We start from the raw sequence: 18,762 nt of genomic DNA, 5'->3' as shown, positions 1-18,762 counted from the left end.
CTTGGAATGGCAGTTAATATGTCTTAGATGCAGAAGGAACGTGAATTGTGAACAAGAGAGTCAACTGTGATTGAAAGATGGAGTTATTATTAATACTTTTAATGTTCATTCTTTTTCTATTATAAAATTATACATTACCCTTTTCCCTATGTAACTTCCAGTTTTTTCCAATATGTGTGAAAAATACTCCCTTGATCCACTCATATTGGGCTTGGCATGTGAATTGTCTGAGTTAAAGAAATGTTAGTAAATGCGACAGAAGCAGAGATTTAGACTTGTTGTCATGATCTGGCTTGTTTTCTTGCACTCGTACAGTTCCCCACAAGAAGAACATGCTCCAGATAGCTGGTCCAGGGAGACTGAAGAAACAAGAGGAGCAGATCTGATCCCAACTGACAGTTTAGAGCCAAGATAAGCAAAACTCTGCTAGGGTCAGTCCCCTTCTAGCTAACCCACAGAACTGTTATTGAGATGAATGTTTGGTGTTGCAATTGAGAGATTTAGAGTTGTTTGTTTTGTAGCATTATTGTAGTATAAATGCTAATTGAAACCATTTATGTTTGTTTATTGCTTGCCCCCTCATGAGAATGTAACTGTAAGCTCTATTTTAAAAAGGAAGAGCTCAAGACTAGCCTGGGCAACACGGTGAGACCCCATATTTACAAAAACTAAATTTAAAAAAAAAATTAGCTGGGTGCAGTGGCACACACCTGTAGCCCCAGCTACTCGGGAGGCTGAGGTAGGAGGATCACTTGAGCCCAGGAGATCAAGGGAGCAATGAGCCATGATCACATCATTGCACTCCAGTCTCGGTAGAAGACTGATATCCTGTCTCAAAAATAAATAAATAAATAAATAAAAATAAATAAGAAACTTTTTAAACTCTGTTCATCTATGTATTCCAGTGGATAGAAACATTCTTGGTGTAGAGTCATTGAATAAGTATTTTTAAAAGGAAAAATGTTATATATAGTAAGAAACTACCAATTAAACATTAACTATATATTAGAACTCTGGGCATATCATTTATTGAAAACAAAGTTAAATTTATAGTGGGTAAAGAAGAATGGAAAAACAACAAAAAACAAAAAAAGAAGAATGACATACTTATAAGAAAATAAGCCATTTGAAGTTATTTACAAGAAAGCATTAAAGATATGCTGGGGTGATGTCACAGATAATCTGGTGTAGAGACTACTGGACTGACTGGCATAGTGAGTGCACCAGGTTGAGTAAAGTGCATTACTGTTGGGATAGTGATCCTGTCGTCTCTGTATCTGCAGTTCCAGCACAGAATAGGCTCCCAATACATGTATGTTGAAATAAATTGACTTTCAGAGCTCATAGATGCTTTTTTTCTTTTCTTTTCTTTTTTGTGGTTTGAAAGAGCAGAAAGTTTAATAAGCAAGAAAGATGGAAAAATCTCCCCGTACAAAAACAGAGGGAGGGGGGCTCCAAGCAGAGAGAGAAAACCCCCTTATAGATGCTTTTATACCCTTCTTGGCTATTGGATATGGAAGATATTAAATTATACCAGCAAATAATGCAGGCTTTTGCCTAAGGCTTCGCTCAGCAGAAGACCATCTGACTTGGGAGGAGCTTAGTTATGCCTTTGGGGTCAGCCTTGGAGAACATGGGGAAATCTGTTATCTTTCCGCAGATGAAAAGGCAGGAATTCTACAGATACTCTTAACAGAACTCATGTTTTAGCCTTTTGTATTCTCTAAGTCAACCCATTTTAGTTTCCTATTCTTCATTAGCAATTCTTTCCTTTAACCCAAATGTTGTATCCTTCATTTAATGCAGCAATTCACCTGAACAGTTTATTTACCATCTACCGTTACCCAGCCTCTATTATGGACTACATATTATGCTAAATCCTGGGAACATAATGTTTGAAAAAGACAGTTCTTCTGCCAAGGTGACTATTGAACAAATTTAGACAAATAATCTGATTGTGTGGTTTTAAAGTAAGTGCTACAATTAAAACTTCATCATAAGAACACAAAACTAGAATATCCAAATGATACCAAGGGGCCAACAAAAATTGAATTTGAAGTATATGGAGGAGGGATAATGAGGTGAGAGAAATTACCTTGAACATGTTTTTGTTGATGTTTATAGGAAAGGTGTCTCCATCATATGAAAATAAATACCTGTACCAGTGTATCCCTGAAAAAAAAGTTACAAAGCTGACCAGATATACACTCCACTACTAATGGAAAAGGAAAAAGAGGAGTTTGTTGAGTCCCCAAAGACTCTTTTCTGGAGTATGGTATGCATACCTTACCATAGTTTCAAGAAAAGTGATGAAATGAGAAGGAAACACTAAGCAGCAATTATTCTGGGAAGGAGCAAAAAGCAAAATCTACTGATTGAAGCAGTTTGTACACTTGTTGAAAGCAAGTACCTGTTGTTGGTAGTGGGTTTTTTTTTTTTTTTGAAAGGCACTCGAAGTCAGTAAAGAGAGATTTAAAAGCAAAAGCAAATGAAGAAAGTCTGAAATGTAAAAACAAGACCAAACTGTATAATAATAATAATAATAAAAAAAAACAGAGTGGAATGTGGTCTGACATAGTGAGGGTGTGAAGGGAGAAAAGATCATTAGATTCTGGAGCACTTCAAACATTCAAAAAAAAAATTCTTGCGGGTTGACTGATGAGACAAGATAAGGTGCTCTGAGGCCAATGGTTCAAGAGTTTACGCGGTCCATTTAAAAGTTTTCTGACTTAGTATAGCGCATTTTTTAAGATGGGTGAAAAATATTTAAATTTGTGAACAGGGTGTAAATTCCAAAAATGTATTTATTTTATCCCTGATACTTTTGTTGTTATTGTTGTTTGTTTGTTTGTTCATCTGAGACAGTTTCGCTCTTGTGGCCCAGGCTGGAGAGAAGTGGCGCAATCTTGGCTCACTGCAACCTCCACCTCCCAGGTTCAAGCAATTCTCCTGCCTCAGCCACCCGAATATCTGGGATTACTGACATCCACTACCACACTCAGCTAATTTTTGTGTTTTTAGTGGAGACAGTGTTTCACCATGTTGGCCAGGCTGGTCTCCAACTCCTGACCTCAAGTGATCCACCCGCCTCGGCTTCCCAAAGTGCTGGGATTACAGGCGTGACCCACCACACCCGGCTGCCTGATACTTTTTAACTTTTCATACATATGGAAATTTAATTGTACCAATAACATATCAAGTTAGTCTTTTAATGATATTTGTTTTCCCTTCTTTCCTTTTATTGATACATAATCGTTGTATATGTTGATGTAGTATATGTGATATTTTGACAAATCCATACAATGTGTAATGATCAAATCTGGGTAACTGGGATATCCATCACTTCAAACTATAATCTTTCCTTTCAGGAATGTTCCAAAACTTCTCTTCTATCCATTTGAAATATACAATAAATTATTGTTAACTATAGTCACTCTACTGTGCTATTGAACACTAGAACTTATTCCTTCTATCTAACTGTATTTTTGTACCCATTTACCAAATTTTCTTCATCCTGCTCTCCCCTCTCCCCTTCCTAGCCTCTGGTAATCACCATTCTACTCTCTACTGCCATGAGATCAATTTTTTAGCTCCCACATATGAGTGAGAACATGCAATATTTATCTTTCTCTGTCTGGCTTATTTCACTTCACATAATGTCCTCCAGTTCCATTCACGTTGCTGCACATGACAGGATTTCATTTTTTTTTTTTTTTTTTCTTGAGACGGAGTCTCGCTCTGTTGCCCAGGCTGGAGCGCGGTGGCGCAATCTCGGCTCACTGCAAGCTCCGCCTCCCGGGTTCACGCCATTCTCCTGCCTCAGCCTCTCCGAGTAGCTGGGACTACAGGCGCCCGCCACCACGCCCGGCTAATTTTTTGTATTTTTTTTTTAGTAGAGACGGGGTTTCACCGTGGTCTCGATCTCCTGACCTCGTGATCCGCCTGCCTCGGCCTCCCAAAGTGCTGGGATTACAAGCGTGAGCCACCGCGCCCGGCCAGGATTTCATTTTTTAAAAATTACCAAATAGTGTTTCATCATGTATACATGCCAAGTTTTTAAATCCATTCATCTATTGATAGACATTTAGGTTGATTCTTTATCTTGGCTATTATGAAGGTGCTGCATTAAACATAGGAATTCAGATATCTCTTCAATACACTGATTTTCTTTCTTTTAGATATATACCCAGAAGTGGGATTTCTGGATCATGTAGTAATTCTAGTTTTAGTTTCCTAAGGAACCTCCATAATGTTATCCTTAATGGTTGTAGTAATTTACATTACCATCCACAGTGTGCACGAGTTCATTTTTCTCTGCATCCTGACCAGCATCTGTTATTTTCTTTTTGATAACAACCATTTTAACTATGATAAGATGAGATCTCACTGTGGTTTTGATTTGCATGTTCATGATGATTAGTGATGTTGAGCATTTTTTTTCCTATACTTGTTGGCCATTTGTATGTTTTCTTTTGAGAAATGTCTATTCACATCATTTGCTTATTGAATTATTTGGTTTACTTAGTACTGAGTTGTTTCATTTCCTTATGTATTTTGGTTGTTGGATAGATAGTTTGCAAATATTTTCTGCCATTCTGTAGGTTATCTGTTCATTTTGTTGATTGTTTCCTTTACTGTGCCGAAGTTTTTTAGCTTGATGTGATCCCTCTTCTCTGATTTTGCTTTTGTTGCCTGTGCTTTTGAGGTTTTACTAAAAAAATCTTTGTCCAGATTCTCCAATATTTTCTTTTGGTAGTTTTATTGTTTCAGGTCTTACCTTTAAGTCTTTAATCCATTTTGATTTTATTTTTTATATGCTGAGATGATCTAGTTTCATTCTTCTGCATATATTCATCCAGTTTTTTGGGGGCACCATTTATTGAAGAGTCTCTCCTTTACCCAATGTATGTACTTGGTGCCTTTGTCAAAAATGAGTTGGCTGTAAATGCATGGATTCATTTCTGGGTTCTCTGTTCTTTTCCATTGGTCCATGTGACTGCTTTTATGCCAGTATCATGCTGTTTTGATTACTATCACTTTGTGGTATGTTTATAAGTCAGGTACTGTGATGTCTCTAGCTTTATTCTTTTTGTTCAAGATTACCTTGTCTAATCAAGGTCTTTTATGGTTCTATATTAATTTTATGATTCTTTTCTATTTCTGTGAAGAATGTTATTGGTATTTTGATAGAGATTGCATTGAATCTGTAGATTGCTTTAGGTAGTATGGGCATTTTAACAATATTAGTTCCTCCAATCCATGAATATAGGATATTTTTTCATTTTTATGTCCTCTTTAATTTTTTTCGTCAGTGTTTTATAGCTTTCTTTGCAGAGATCTTTCACTTCTTTTGTTAAAATTTTCATTCTCTCTTTATTATTCCACTCCAATTATTCCTCCTACTGTCCAGGGCCTATGCAGATGCAACTTTCTAATTGAAAATCTTATTCTAATATTTCCTAAAAGGACCTTGTTTCTCATGTACGTATATGTCCTTTGTGAAAAAGACAATTTTAGTAGGAGAGCATATGATCTAGACAACTTTTCTTTCAAGGGACACATTAATAGGAACTCTACTATTTTTTAAATTAATTGATATAAATTATAAAAAGTCATAGATAATTCCCTCCCAACCACAAATTCTAACAGACAAACTATAAATAATTTTATGATTCTTCTGACTGAAGCCAAAGACAAATCAAAGAAAGGTACACATAGATAGATGCCATGATGATATCCTCTTATTTTTAGTATTTTAAATCATCACCACACTTCATAATTGTTATTTTCTACTCTCTTCCTTTGGGTCTTTTTAGTCATCTTTGGTTTTTTTGTGTGCAAGAAAACAAAATGTAAGTGAAAATAAATAGGGAGGAGAAAAATACCTTAAATAGAAATTGCCTAGTTGAAAGTAACTTGTATCGTTACATACATGGTTGTATTTGATCTTTAAAGCAAATTTGGTAGGATAGGGAAGAGAGGTAGCTCACCAGAGCAGACAAGATGGTGGTCTTTTAGTGATAAATGATGGATTAGAGGGCCGGGTGCAGTGGCTTACACCTGTAATCCCAGCACTTTCGGAGGCCGAGGTGGGCAGATCACGAGGTCAGGTATTCGAGACCAGCCTGACCAACATGGTGAAACCCTGTCTTTAAAAATACAAAAATTAGCTGGGCGTGGTGGCATGCGCCTGTAATCCCAGCCACTCAGGAGGCTAAGGCAGGAAAATCACTTGAAACTAGGAGGTGGAGATTGCAGTGAGCCGAGATTGTACCACTGCACTCCAGCCTGGGTGACAAAGCAAGACTCTGTCTCCAAAAAAAAAAAAAAAAGATAGAAAGATGGGTTAGAATGCCACTCCACTGTATGGCTCAGTTTGCATCACTCCCTGTAAAACAGGCATAATAATGCCTACCTCAGAGGTTTGCTGTGGGGATTAAGTGAAAGAAAATAAAAGCCTTGGTACACAGGACCAAATAAATAAGTCTATACATAGCAGCTAGGATTAGTATTACAAAGGTGTTACTATCTTTTTCTGCTTGCCACCTGAGAAACAGAGAGAAACAAGTTAACAGACATGCGTGTCCAGAAGCATGCCTAACCATGCTGCCAACCACACTGAGAAGACTTTTTTTTAAGCTTTTAACCTTCAGAGACAAGCTGTATTTAGCACTTCTAATGAGAAAAAAATTAAAATTCCCTTAGAAAAATATATATTGATGTCATTTTAATGAAATGGTTAAGTATCTTTACAACAAATGTGTCAATCCAGTTGCAATATTTCAAAAATGCAGAGTCACAGTCTAAGCATTGGCAAAGCCTTGAAAGGTCGAACTCTATACAGTGGCCTGTAGTGGTCTCTCCCACCCTATCCTCATCCTTGCTAGCCAACTCTTACCTTACCTTAATGACATAATTAAATGGCTATAAAGTGCCATAACTCTTGCCCCTTTAATTAACTGGAGGAAAACCTCTTATCTTCTCAATGTTGAAGATTCTGCTGTTTCACTTTGCATGGTATTGTTCAGTCTCCTTTGTAAAAGTGTGAGGAGAACTTATTATTTTAAATAAATAAATGTGAATTTCAGTGGAGACATAAACTTTCCATCAGCTACAGAAATCATCTCTAAAATTGGTTCCGTATATCCACCTGTTGATTTTCACTAAAGGTTGTTCTAGATAGCAATTATAAAGTTAGTAAGCACCAAAATCACTGAGCCATATAATTCTCTGGTTTTTTTTGTTTTGTTTGGTTTTTTTTGTTTTGGAGACGGAGTCTCGCTCTGTCGCCCAGGCTGGAGTGCAGTGGCGCAATCTCGGCTCACTGCAAGCTCCACCTCCCGGGTTCACGCCATTCTCCTGCCTCAGCCTCTCCGAGTAGCTGGGACTACAGGCGCCCGCCACCACGCCCGGCTAATTTTTTGTATTTTTTTAGTAGAGAGGGGGTTTCGCCGTTGTCTCGATCTCCTGACCTCGTGATCCACCCACCTCAGCCTCCCAAAGTGCTGGGATTACAAGCGTGAGCCACCGCACCCGGCCCATATAATTCTCTTGAAAAATTTTCTGGACTCAAGAGGTGCAGCAGCACTAAAACACTTCTACAGAGGCTCGAGTTCTTCATAAAGAAAAAGTGTGAACTTTGGACAAGATACAAAATACACATTATACATTTTAGAAAAGTTTCTTAAAATCTCTTCCATTGTTCCTTTGATCCTCCATTAATTTAACAGCTCTCATTCCGGCAGGAGTTGAAATGATCTTAACAGATACACAATGTGGGATAGTCACATAAAACGAACCCAGCGATGCCACCCAGCTAGGAAGAGGAAGGTGCAGAATTTATATTCTGTAGATTGACCTCACTTCCCAAGTGGCATGGGCAAGATTAGGAAATTTCTTTATAACCCTCAAAGAGAGGACTTAGGAGAGGCTGAGTTAAGTGTCGTGGGTTTGGCAGGGGACCAGCCCCCTATGATAAATGGCAAAGGGCCTCCTCAGCAAACACTCTGGGAGGACTGTTAAAGATTGTCTGCCACTACATGGCAGAGACACAAAACACATCAGCAAAAACTGAGATGAGTCAGAGGCATCTGGGTATTATCTGAGAGTACTGACCACACAGTGGGCCAGCAGGTCCCCAGTCAAACCTACTGTTAATGCCTGTGGAGCAAAGAACAGCCAGGCAGAGGAGAGACCTTGCTACAGAGAAACCCCAGGGTCAGAGGCAGGGCATGGACCTAAGCATCCTCTTCTTCCCTCATGGAGACAGAACAAGAGATGTGGCTTTGGGTTGGGCAGGTTGTGCTCACAAAAATGTGCCCCACAAGGTGCACTCTGGAGGAAGGGAGTTTTTTTGGCATTAGTCATCACAGAAGTGTGGACTTTTTTAGTCTTTTTGTAATCCACTGTAAGTTTAAGTCTCTGGTAGCTACAGCCCTATCTCTCAGGCAGCAGGGCACCATCGTGAGAAAGGGAAAAGTGGGCTAGGAGAGCAATCTGAACCACCAAGCATCTTCCTAAAGAGACTAAATCTTTGAAAGATGCCTCTGTAAACCATCATAACTTTGAATGGACTGAACGTTAAAGTGAAAGAAGACTTACAAAGCAGAAGAGACTAAAATGTTGCCAAAGGAGAATAAGTTGTTTTTGCAGTTCAGTAAAGTGGTGGTGCATGGGCCAGGTCACAGTTTTTATAAATTATAGGGCAGCATTTATTTTCTGCATATCTGAGTGCAGCATAAAGCAATTTACAACTCTGTTGTGCATGCGTGTGTGTGGTGTGTGTGTGTGTGTTTAAGATAAGACTAGAGGATTGTAACTCTAAACATAATCATGTTTTTGAATGTATACTTATATTATGGATGTTTATATTTTCAACTTTTGACTTTCACATCCTTCAATTTTTCTGTGATGAGCATGTATTAGCATTTTAAAATCAAAGCTGGATAAATGTCATTTTAAAATAATTTGTGTATCTCTTCCAGTTGTTTTTGTCTAAATCCCAACTGTTTTGCAAAATATGTGAAGTATTTGGTCAGTCAGTCCTTTTCCAGTTCAACTCTTTAATTTGATTTATATTTTTTTTACTTTTTTTTTTTTTACTCATAAATCCTTTTTAACTTTGCTCTGTTTTAATCCCTTTATTTCAAAGATCACATCGTATCTCCTTTTTTCTCTCAAAATTTCAAAATGGCCTTTGGCCAAATGCAATAAAATTTTGCCCTGACCTGACATAAAGAATGAAGTATGTATATGAAAGCACTTTGAAAACTTTAAAGGACTTTAAAAATGCATGGTGGTATTGGTGGTGGGAAGAAAAAGGGATGGGAGAAGAGGGGGAGGAAACCGTAAGAGGAACTATGCTGTATTTTCTCATAACATAAATTTTAAAGCCCTTCCTGAATGAATTTGCAAACAGAAGCAAATGGAGTCCTTATGCGACATTCTTGAATGCTCGCAATTTTATAAATTCAATCCCACACCTTAGGCAACATGGTACACCCCTTCAGGTTGACATTTTTCTCTGTCATTTACTGCTGCTGAGTGCAATGGACCTCCTTCACAATTGCCAAAATTACCTCAGAGCTACTGGTCTTCCCGGTGTGAACCCTGCGGCCACCTCTTGTACCTATATTGTTAAGAGCTGTGCTAGAAGTGGTTCCTAATTAGGAAAACTTACTTTTTTTTTTTTTTTTTTGAGACAGAGTCTTGCTCTGTCGCCCAGGCTGGAGTGCAATGGCGTGATTTCGGCTCACTGCAAGCTCCACCTCCCGGGTTCACGCCATTCTCCTGCCTCAGCCTCCCGAGTAGCTGAGACCACAGGTGCCCGCTACCACGCCTGGCTAATTTTTTGTATTTTTAGTAGAGACGGGGTTTGATCGAGTTAGACTAGGATGGTCTCAATCTCCCAACCTTGTGATCCGCCCGCCTCGGCCTCCCAAAGTACTGGGATTACAGGCATGAGCCACCACACCCGGCCAGGAAAACTTATTTAACTCTGCAAACTGTCTCTAGAGTTTATCTGGGTTTTTTGGTCCTTTGTGTATTTGTTTGAGGGATAGGATATTGAGATCCCAGAAGACAGAGAAAGTCTAAGACTACTCTATAAATTCAGATCTCCTTAGAAACCCTCCCTGCCCCCACCAGGTTAAAGGGATATAATACCTTGACAAATAGTGCATCTTCACTTTCTGGTCTCTTCAGTGTATGCCTAGGCCAGAAAAATACACTATAATGGTTAAAAGCATATACTCTGGAGTCAGACAGACTAGGTTCAAATCCCACCTCTACTACTTGGTAGTTCTATGATCTTGGAGAAAATACTTGACCTCTCTTTGCCTTAAATTCCTTATTATAAAATGAGGATTATAAAAGATTATCTTTCATAGAGTTCCTGACAGATTTCAACGTATTAATATAAGTGAAGTGCATTCAACAGCATCTGGCACTTACCAAGTGCCCCCCATAAATGCTAATTATTATTATTAGGAAGGGAATCCTCGAGTGTATCCAAAACACCACAAGCCCCTGAGGCTCACATGCTGTCCCCCCAAAGTGAGCTAATACTGAGAAGGCCTGGTAACTCTGAGAAAGAAATCCTTCTCCTTGCTCTTCACAGCTCAAGCGTGTATGGTGATGACCTATTTGTGCATGAACAGATGTTTACCGAGCCTTCTGGATTTACTTTGGCAGCAACAGGGTCAGGCTTGTATTGAGTGATCCACCTCTGTGGCTCAGTCAGCTCTGGGATGACTGCACATGCCTGGTTGTGGTTATGTAACACATCCATCTGGAGTGGGATTCAATGTACTGGTCTTAGGCCTTACAGAAAGGAAGCAAAGAAAAATTCTTACCGTGGGAAATAATGTTGAGTTCACAGATTTACTATTTTCTTGCCAGGCTTTTTGAGTACGGATGGCTCTCAAACAGGCGTTAAAATGATTGCCATTGGACCATAAAGAAAACCTAGAAAATGTGAGGCACAAAGGTATGCTTTTATGTGCGGAGTCCTTTGCTTGCCTTCCTTTTTTGACCAAAGGAGAAATTACCACTAGGGAGGAGGAAGTAGAAGAATCCCTGGATATATGCTAACAATTCTCAAAAACAGAAGCATTATTTCTAGAGTGCCATTAGCATATCCTGGAAGAGCACCTTTTCTATGACTCTTAGCTTTTATGGGGTTTAGCCAAATCTTTAGCGTTCTTAGGTAAATTAATATTCAATGAAATTTTTCATAAGCACGTGAAATTTTTCTGGAAGTTATTTAAAATGGATCAGCTGGCTTGATACCACACCTCACACCTCTGCTCGTAGCACAAATCCATCTCAACATATGCTTTAAAAAAATGCTGGAGTTAGTCCTAAGCCACTTTTGCTCCATTTTAATTGATTCATCAAACAAGTAGTTCTGGGCATTATTTTTCTTGACCATTCTCTCCTCTCCCTATCTCCTCTTTCTTTTTCTCATCTCCCACGATGTCAATTTATTAAATATATATACTTTAATAGGCTCATAGAAATTAAAGACATTTCCGATTTGTTTTGGAAAGGAGGAATACAGCTTGGATTTCCAGGGTACAATTCAATCCTCCACCACACACACCTCCTCCTCCTCCTCCAGGGACTGCATTTCATCTTCCATCCATCTAGCTAAGGAGAACAGAGGCTTAGGAGCCTGTTTCTGCCTGTACATATTCAGCCAGAGGGGTCACTGGTGATTGATGCAAGCCACTACATCCTCCAAGAGCTTTCCAAGTCCCTGCTGGTCCAGAGAGGAGCGTCCAACAGTAACTCACCCTTTAGTGCCTGTGTATTTCTGTGTCTCCAATTAGAAATAGTCAATAAGCACCAGAGGCAACTTATGTTCCCTTAGATCCAAATAAATGTCTCACACCACCACCTTAGAGCCCTTTCACAAACACTGTTTCTCCACAGATAGATTCCAAGTCCTAGCAGCCAATTACTACTGAGGTGCCTCAAAGGCTTGAAGGAGGAGGCAAGGAGAGAGAAAGGGCTTCTCCAAAGACCAAGAGTTATGTGTTTCCTTCTAACAAAAATTGCTCCCTTTTAGTTGAGTGCTTCCTCTGAGCCAGACACTGGGATGAGGTTTAATCTACATTATCCCACTCATTCCTCACAGCTATGGGATTCATGAAGCTCTAGCCCATTTGACAGATGAGGACACAGAGGCTCACAGAGCTTAAGTAACTTCTACTTTCTGCCTCCCCTCAACTGCCCCTTATACACACAGATGCTTGTGGGCATGTGTTACGAAAGCAACTGGAAAATGTTCCCAGATGCCAGGCAAGTCAATTGACTTCTGGGCCTTAGCTTAGGTCCCTGACATTCCTTCTCTTGCATTGAAAAGAGGCTCACTGTGCTGGTTACTCCACAGGCTGCCAGAAGCATGCCCCGTTATATTCTGCCCATCATCTAGATGTTGTCAACACTTCCAGGGCCTTTCATTTTACTTTATGGGTGGGTATCATATATTCTGGCAAGTTCCTTTTGTTTTGTTTAGAGACTGGGTCCCACTCTGACACCCAGGCTGGAGTGCAGTGGTGCAATCATAGCTCACGGCAGCCTCTAAGTCCTGGGCTCAAGCCATCCTCCCTTCTCAGCCTCCTGAGGAGCTGGGACTACAGGCACACCAGCACGCCCAGCTGTAAGTTCCTTCTGGTACCACAAAGCATTGTGTGTTCACCCTGTATAAGGTACTGCGATAGTTTCTGTATAGGTTCAAAGGATTGGAGTGTTACTTTAAAAACAGACAACACAGTCACAGCCTTCCACAATTATTTTCAATTGTGCAACATTCCACAAAGAATCAGGTCCTGGCTTAAGTGCTAGAAATAAAGAGACAAACATGCCTGAGCCATAGGTTTTATCATTCCTTTTCGTGATTTTCTTTCTCTGAGTTACCTCTGTTTCCTACTTCCTAAAGAGTCTCGTTGTCTCCTTTACACACACACGTTCTTAGGCAGATGTATGTGACAGGATAAAGCATCTGCATTGACCAAAAAATAATTCGGCAACTAACTATAGAAAAGCCAATGTCTCCACATCCTGAAAGAAATCATATAGCTGGACACTGGATATGGACTGATAGGTGAGAGCTCTCAGTATCCCATTTCATCACGCTTTCCTCTTGCAGGAACTGAACCATGGACTAGCATGAATTTTTTACCTTTTCTCAACCCTCCCTGGGAACTCACAACACATGAACATTAAATACCCAAGATCATTGCATATCTGTAAGTTCTGCAGCAGGAAAGTCTCTGGACAATGCCATCTTACCTGGTCTGTAACTGAGCTATCTGCTACACTTCTGTGAAATGAAGGGACAGATGTGCATGGGCTGTCTCCCCGTGCAAGGCAGCAGAAGACCCTCTAGATGTGATAGATCCAGGCATAAATGTGGGGATAAGGATCACCATGTTTTTTCTGTTACGGAGAAAAATGACTAAATTCCTTGAAGATAATAACAATAATCATGATCATATATTTTATTCTATAGTGCTTTTCCATTTCTCAAGCATTTTTCACATCTGTGCTTTCATTGGCTCTCCACACCAAACTTAACCTTGGTCTAAATATTGTGATATTTTTCTCAATGATAACACGTCTCTCTCTTTTATTTGATCACCACGATTACAAAGGAAAATATGGTTATCCTCAGTTTATTAATAAAGAAACTGAGGGTTAGAGAGAGTGATTTTCTCAGGTTATAAAACAAGAATTTAAACCCAGGAGATCCTTTGCAAATTCCAGTGTTTATTCCTCCCCAATAATCTTCATTTGGTACATGGGGAAACCAAGGCCTTTCTCTGGAGGATCTCAGAGGAAACAGAGCACATGTGCCTAATAAGCAAAATGTCCCACCTGATGGATAGGAGTCAGAGTGTGAGGTGTGTGGTCATGGCCAATGAAACCTTGCCAAGCCTTTGTATGGACTGCAAATCCAGTTCATTTCCAAAAGCCAGGTTCCTAGAAAACGGGTTTCTGTTGACACTTTCCCTGCATGTTTTGTTATGCTTGTTTGTGTTGGCCTAGAGAACCAGCAGCCAGGGACAGCGGGATGACTTTGAGCCAAGGGGCGGTCTGTTCACACCCTGGGGACGGGAGTGTTCCACCAAGTTAGCTGCTGCTTGAAAGGACAGCTGCTGCGCAGTCTTGCTCACTCCCCATTTTGTTATCCCTGAGATAATAAATAAAGGCTCATTCTGTTGTGTCCAAAAGACCCTTTTCAGAAGACCTGCTCTTGCTGGAAGTCTCCTGAGTCCCCTTACTTGATTACAGTCAGATGCTGGGCATTTCAAATTAAATTAGAACAAATAATGAAAATGAAAGGAGAGTGGGAAGGAGGAGGAACAAACCAGCAAAAATTGTATTCATTTAAAGTAGCCAGTGAGAAAAATGGAGCCTGAGAAACTCAACCAATACTGGCAGAGATCAATGTTTGTCATCTAGTCTTAAGCTAAAAAGAGCCATAAGTGAGAATCTGTAGGGATGACAGTTCTAGGTCAGTTCTGTTTAACATATTCTGCTGCAGATACGGCCAGGTTAGGCAGGAAAATGTTCTAAATCTAGATCTGAAGTTCTATGGCTCTTGGACCATGATTCTATCTCTATTTGGTTAAATGATGGTATATGCAGGATATAAGGTTTAGCTCTTGGAAGGTGTGGAAAACACATCTCATTGCACCAATTTGTTTTCTCTACCAAATCCTGCCAACGTTGAAGTGTCATTTGAGCTCAAAATTATCCCAGAGATATGCTTAGAGACCCATTGCTGTGTGGATGAATGGGAGAGTAAGAAGTAAATTCTTGTAATACGTGGTCTTGATATGGTTCAATGTCAGCAAGACAAATTAAATGAAATTAATTTAAAATTAATTGAAATGATCATGGACCAAGATTACTGTGTGTCCACTCCCAAAAGTGATTTAAAACAGAATTCTTATTGTTCAGTTAAAAACAACTTGCAATCAACAAGCCTAACAATGCCCCCAGATCGTTTCAGCCTCCTGGAGATCCCTTTACCTTGGTTATGCTTTCATCACATCTGCCTGATACTCTGCTATCCCTATTTCAGTGACACTAAATATTGCTGGATCCTAGAAGAGCATTAAGATATTTGATAAGACAATCTAACTTCACCATCCAGATGCTGAAAAAATATTTACGTTTGATGTGTTTTTTCAATCCTATTAGCCAAAGTAATATATTGTACAATAAAATATATTGTTGTATTACAGTACTCTTATTGTGAAGAAACAATGAGCACACAGAAACGTAATTCATATTACATCATCTGTCAGTAAAGGAGGCCTCTTCAACAAACACAAACTCAATTTAGATAAAATAAGTTAATAGGTGCTAGAGGGTTAACTTCTCTTGTGACAAAAAGTCATCACATCACATATTAAAGGCCAGTATTAAAAAGGAAAGAGATTCAAGAGAGCACAAAGGATGATTATCTTTTGAGACCTTCCTGCATATAGCATTAAAAAAATATAATTTGGTCTCACGGTTGTGCCCTAACATCACTCCTCATATTAGTATCTATGGTGGCACAAGTAAAACTTTGAAGTCTCAAAATGAGCTAGTGCTGTTGAGTATTTCCTAAAAAATGTGACAACTCTTATATTTAAAATAAATAAATAAGCATTGAGGAGTGATCTGTGAAAATGTCTCTTAAGCCCATTATTTTTAGCTGAGCGCTGTTATGACTGTTTCCATGGCTAAACCATGAATATGTTTTCCGCACAAGCACGGTCAGCTAGTGGCCTTAATTAGCTTTCAAATGGAGAATGCTGCGGTTTACCACTTATTACACATCCACCACACCAAGTTACAATTTTGCCCTTCCACACCTCACTTAGTTGGGACACCTCAAGGAACCCACAATGCTGAATAACTGGTGATTTAAAAATATGTACCATGTGTGATGATCGGACTGAACACACAGGCTGTGAGGGGAGTTCACTAAAACCTGGCCAGATTTCATTTCCAGATGGAATGATACAATTTGTAAATTGAGGCAACAAGATAGGTCACCCAGAAAGAAAGAGATGAAGTGTAAGCTCTAGCTAACACACTGTCCTTATTCATAGGAATTCAACATACATTTATTAAGTGCTTGCATTGCATTCTGGATACTAAGTCTTCGTCTAGATTCCTCATGTCTAGGAAGGTGACTAAGTGGAATACAGGACCTGGTGAAGAAGAAGAGGACTGTCCCAGCATTCAAGATCTTTAAACAGTATGCCCCCTAGAGAAGGAAGAAAGTACAAAATTACTCATCAAGCTAATCTACTCTTAATACAACATACAAGTAGACTAACCTAACCAAGCTCATTTCACCAAGCATTTTATTCATGAGGGAGACGATGCAGTTTGAGATTCAACTGAGACAGAATTAGTTTTTCTGATTAGCTAGGTTGAGTGGTTAAGGTATGGTAATAATGATATCATTATTTCTTCTCTCCCCTTTCTCACACAACATTCAGAGACACATTCTCTCTCTCTCTCTCTGTCTCTCTCTCTCTCATACACACACACACACACACACACACACACACACACACACCCTCACATATCTGTTTGGATTTGGTTTGCGAATCTTCAACTGGTAGTGTCTGTGTATCAACTTGTATACTCCCAGGGGCAAAAAAAAAAAAAAGTGAATTCACCTCTTGTTGAAATTCCACTGTGTATAAAATGGTCTTGAAATTTGAAGGAAGAAAAAAAAATCCTCCTACAAAGAGAACATGTGAAAAGGCCAAGGGAGAGCATAACTGAAAAAAATATATAAAAATGCAAATTTTCCTAAACTTCAGCTTTGGATGGACTGAAGCATAAGTGAGAACTTCAACAAAGCAATAGAAAAAGATGACAGCTCAGAGTTTCAGAAATTTAAGACAGCAGCAGGATTAGACACTTTGGGTTGTCTTCGCACACATTTCTTATGGGAGTTAATTCCATTTGACATGCAAGACCAAAGCAAGATTACAGAGGCATAGCCCCATGGCGAGGTGTATGCTGTAGCTAAAAGCTGGGATTTGAATAATTGTGCAGGCTTACTCCAAGAATCAGGCAAGAACAGAATGAATGGATTATTACAAGGAACTTTGTACATTTTTAACTGCTGGACTTAATAAAATACCCTCTATGTGAGAATAGTGTTATGGTCGTCTGCAGTTACTCTAGCTGAAGTTTGTGGTAGGATCTATCAAAAATGAGAAAAAACAGAAGCTGTTTTTTAAAAAAGCAAGAAAGGAAAAAAGAAATTCGAAATGAATGACTGGGCTGGGTCATGCCCGTATGATTTATAGAGGAACAAAAAATTTGGAGAACGTGAGATCAACATATTCGAGCCCCCCCAAAGTTACAGGGAATTCATTTCCTGTGCAAAGAAGTTTGAGGAAAGTGGAGAGTAGAGTTCAGGGAAAGTGGGCCACAAAAAGGTGGATTTTTATTTCACGATTTCAGCTCGTTAAGGAGGTCATTTGTTACTGGAAAAAGTTACTAACCCACACATCATTTTATATATATGTATAAATGTGACTTCTTTCCTTGGACGCCATGGAAGTACTTGTCTGTAAAAGGCAGAAAGAGTATAACAGTTCCAAAGACTTCTCGCTGCTTAATTAACTTTCCAGTGAGAATTATTAAAATTCTTCATGTAATTCTTATTTAGTGCTCATTAAAGTGAAAGATACAAATGCTGGACAACGTAGGGTTCAGAGAAGCTTTAAGAAAGAAAAGTTAGTTTTGCAATAGCTGAGAATTATGAAAAGCTGTCATTAACGGTAGCCAAGTAGACCTTTCATTTTAAAAGTCACTGATTCAGATCTGAAATGATTAGATTTGATTTTCTCCCTTAATCTCATCTTCATGTCCTCCTTTGCTGAAAGCTCATTTCTCCTCGATTCCTTCTCAGCCCTAACCAGCCTAGTGGGGAGGGAAGTCCACCCAGAAGAGGAGGAAACTGCTCCGGGCCATGGCACTGGGGCAGTGCGCCCTCTGCTGGGAAGCCAACCTGCAGTCCAGCTTGGGAAAATCCCCCCAAAGAGCCTGCCCCTAGGAAAGCAAAAGAGATGTGCATTTCCAAAGGTGAAAACCCCTCATACAAGTGGCATCTCTTTCTCTGGTAAGTGGATATTAGAGGAGGGACCTGGGAGGGTGTATGCGAAGGCTACATTAAACCAGAACTCAAATGCAGCTCTCCTCAAAAAACATGTCTGACAACGCCAGCCTGCCATGTAAAATGGCATCAGGAATGATGAACACATTACAAATTTGTAGACCCTAAAATTAAACTCCACCTCATTTATTTCATACTTCAGCAGGGCTGAGGATGCCTGACAGTAAAGGTACAGACCTTTCTTGATAAGCCCCGTGGTTTCCTTGTTGGAGAAGGGATTGTGCTCTGTATAGATGCATTCAGTCTTCTTGAAGCCCAAACTCTGCTTGGTGGAGCCAGGAAAGAAGAGGCATGTTTCAGTGTTCTGCAGAAGAAAGTCAAGAATCCTAGCCCTGAGACAGAAGCAGGTGAATGTATTACCACAGGAAGACAAACAGCTAGTCTTTCCCCCCTTACCTCTGTACATCATTTAGATCTTTGCTAGTAAAAATGTGGTTCACAGAGCAGCCGCTTCAGCATCACCTGGGAGATGATAGAAAACCAGGAGACCAGAACCCACCCTAGACCAACTGCATCATAATCTACATTTTAACAAGATTCCAGTAATTCATAAG

At 39.5% G+C, this 18,762-nt stretch overlaps 1 long non-coding RNA gene across 1 annotated transcript in view; it reads right to left on the bottom strand.

The window, feature by feature from the left end:
• The window catches only part of LOC105738564, a 557,312-nt gene that overhangs the window by 21,319 nt on the left and 517,231 nt on the right, over positions 1-18,762 (bottom strand). The window contains exons 11-12 of the long non-coding RNA XR_001114387.2: positions 18,386-18,540; positions 10,165-10,210 (exon numbers count right to left, since the gene is read on the bottom strand). This is a non-coding gene — a long non-coding RNA (uncharacterized LOC105738564). The remainder of the gene's footprint in view (positions 1-10,164; positions 10,211-18,385; positions 18,541-18,762) is intronic.

Source organism: Nomascus leucogenys, chromosome 14 (genome assembly GCF_006542625.1).
Source record: "Nomascus leucogenys isolate Asia chromosome 14, Asia_NLE_v1, whole genome shotgun sequence".
Taxonomy (NCBI): domain Eukaryota; kingdom Metazoa; phylum Chordata; class Mammalia; order Primates; family Hylobatidae; genus Nomascus; species Nomascus leucogenys.
This window is presented reverse-complemented; position numbering and strand designations above follow the sequence as displayed.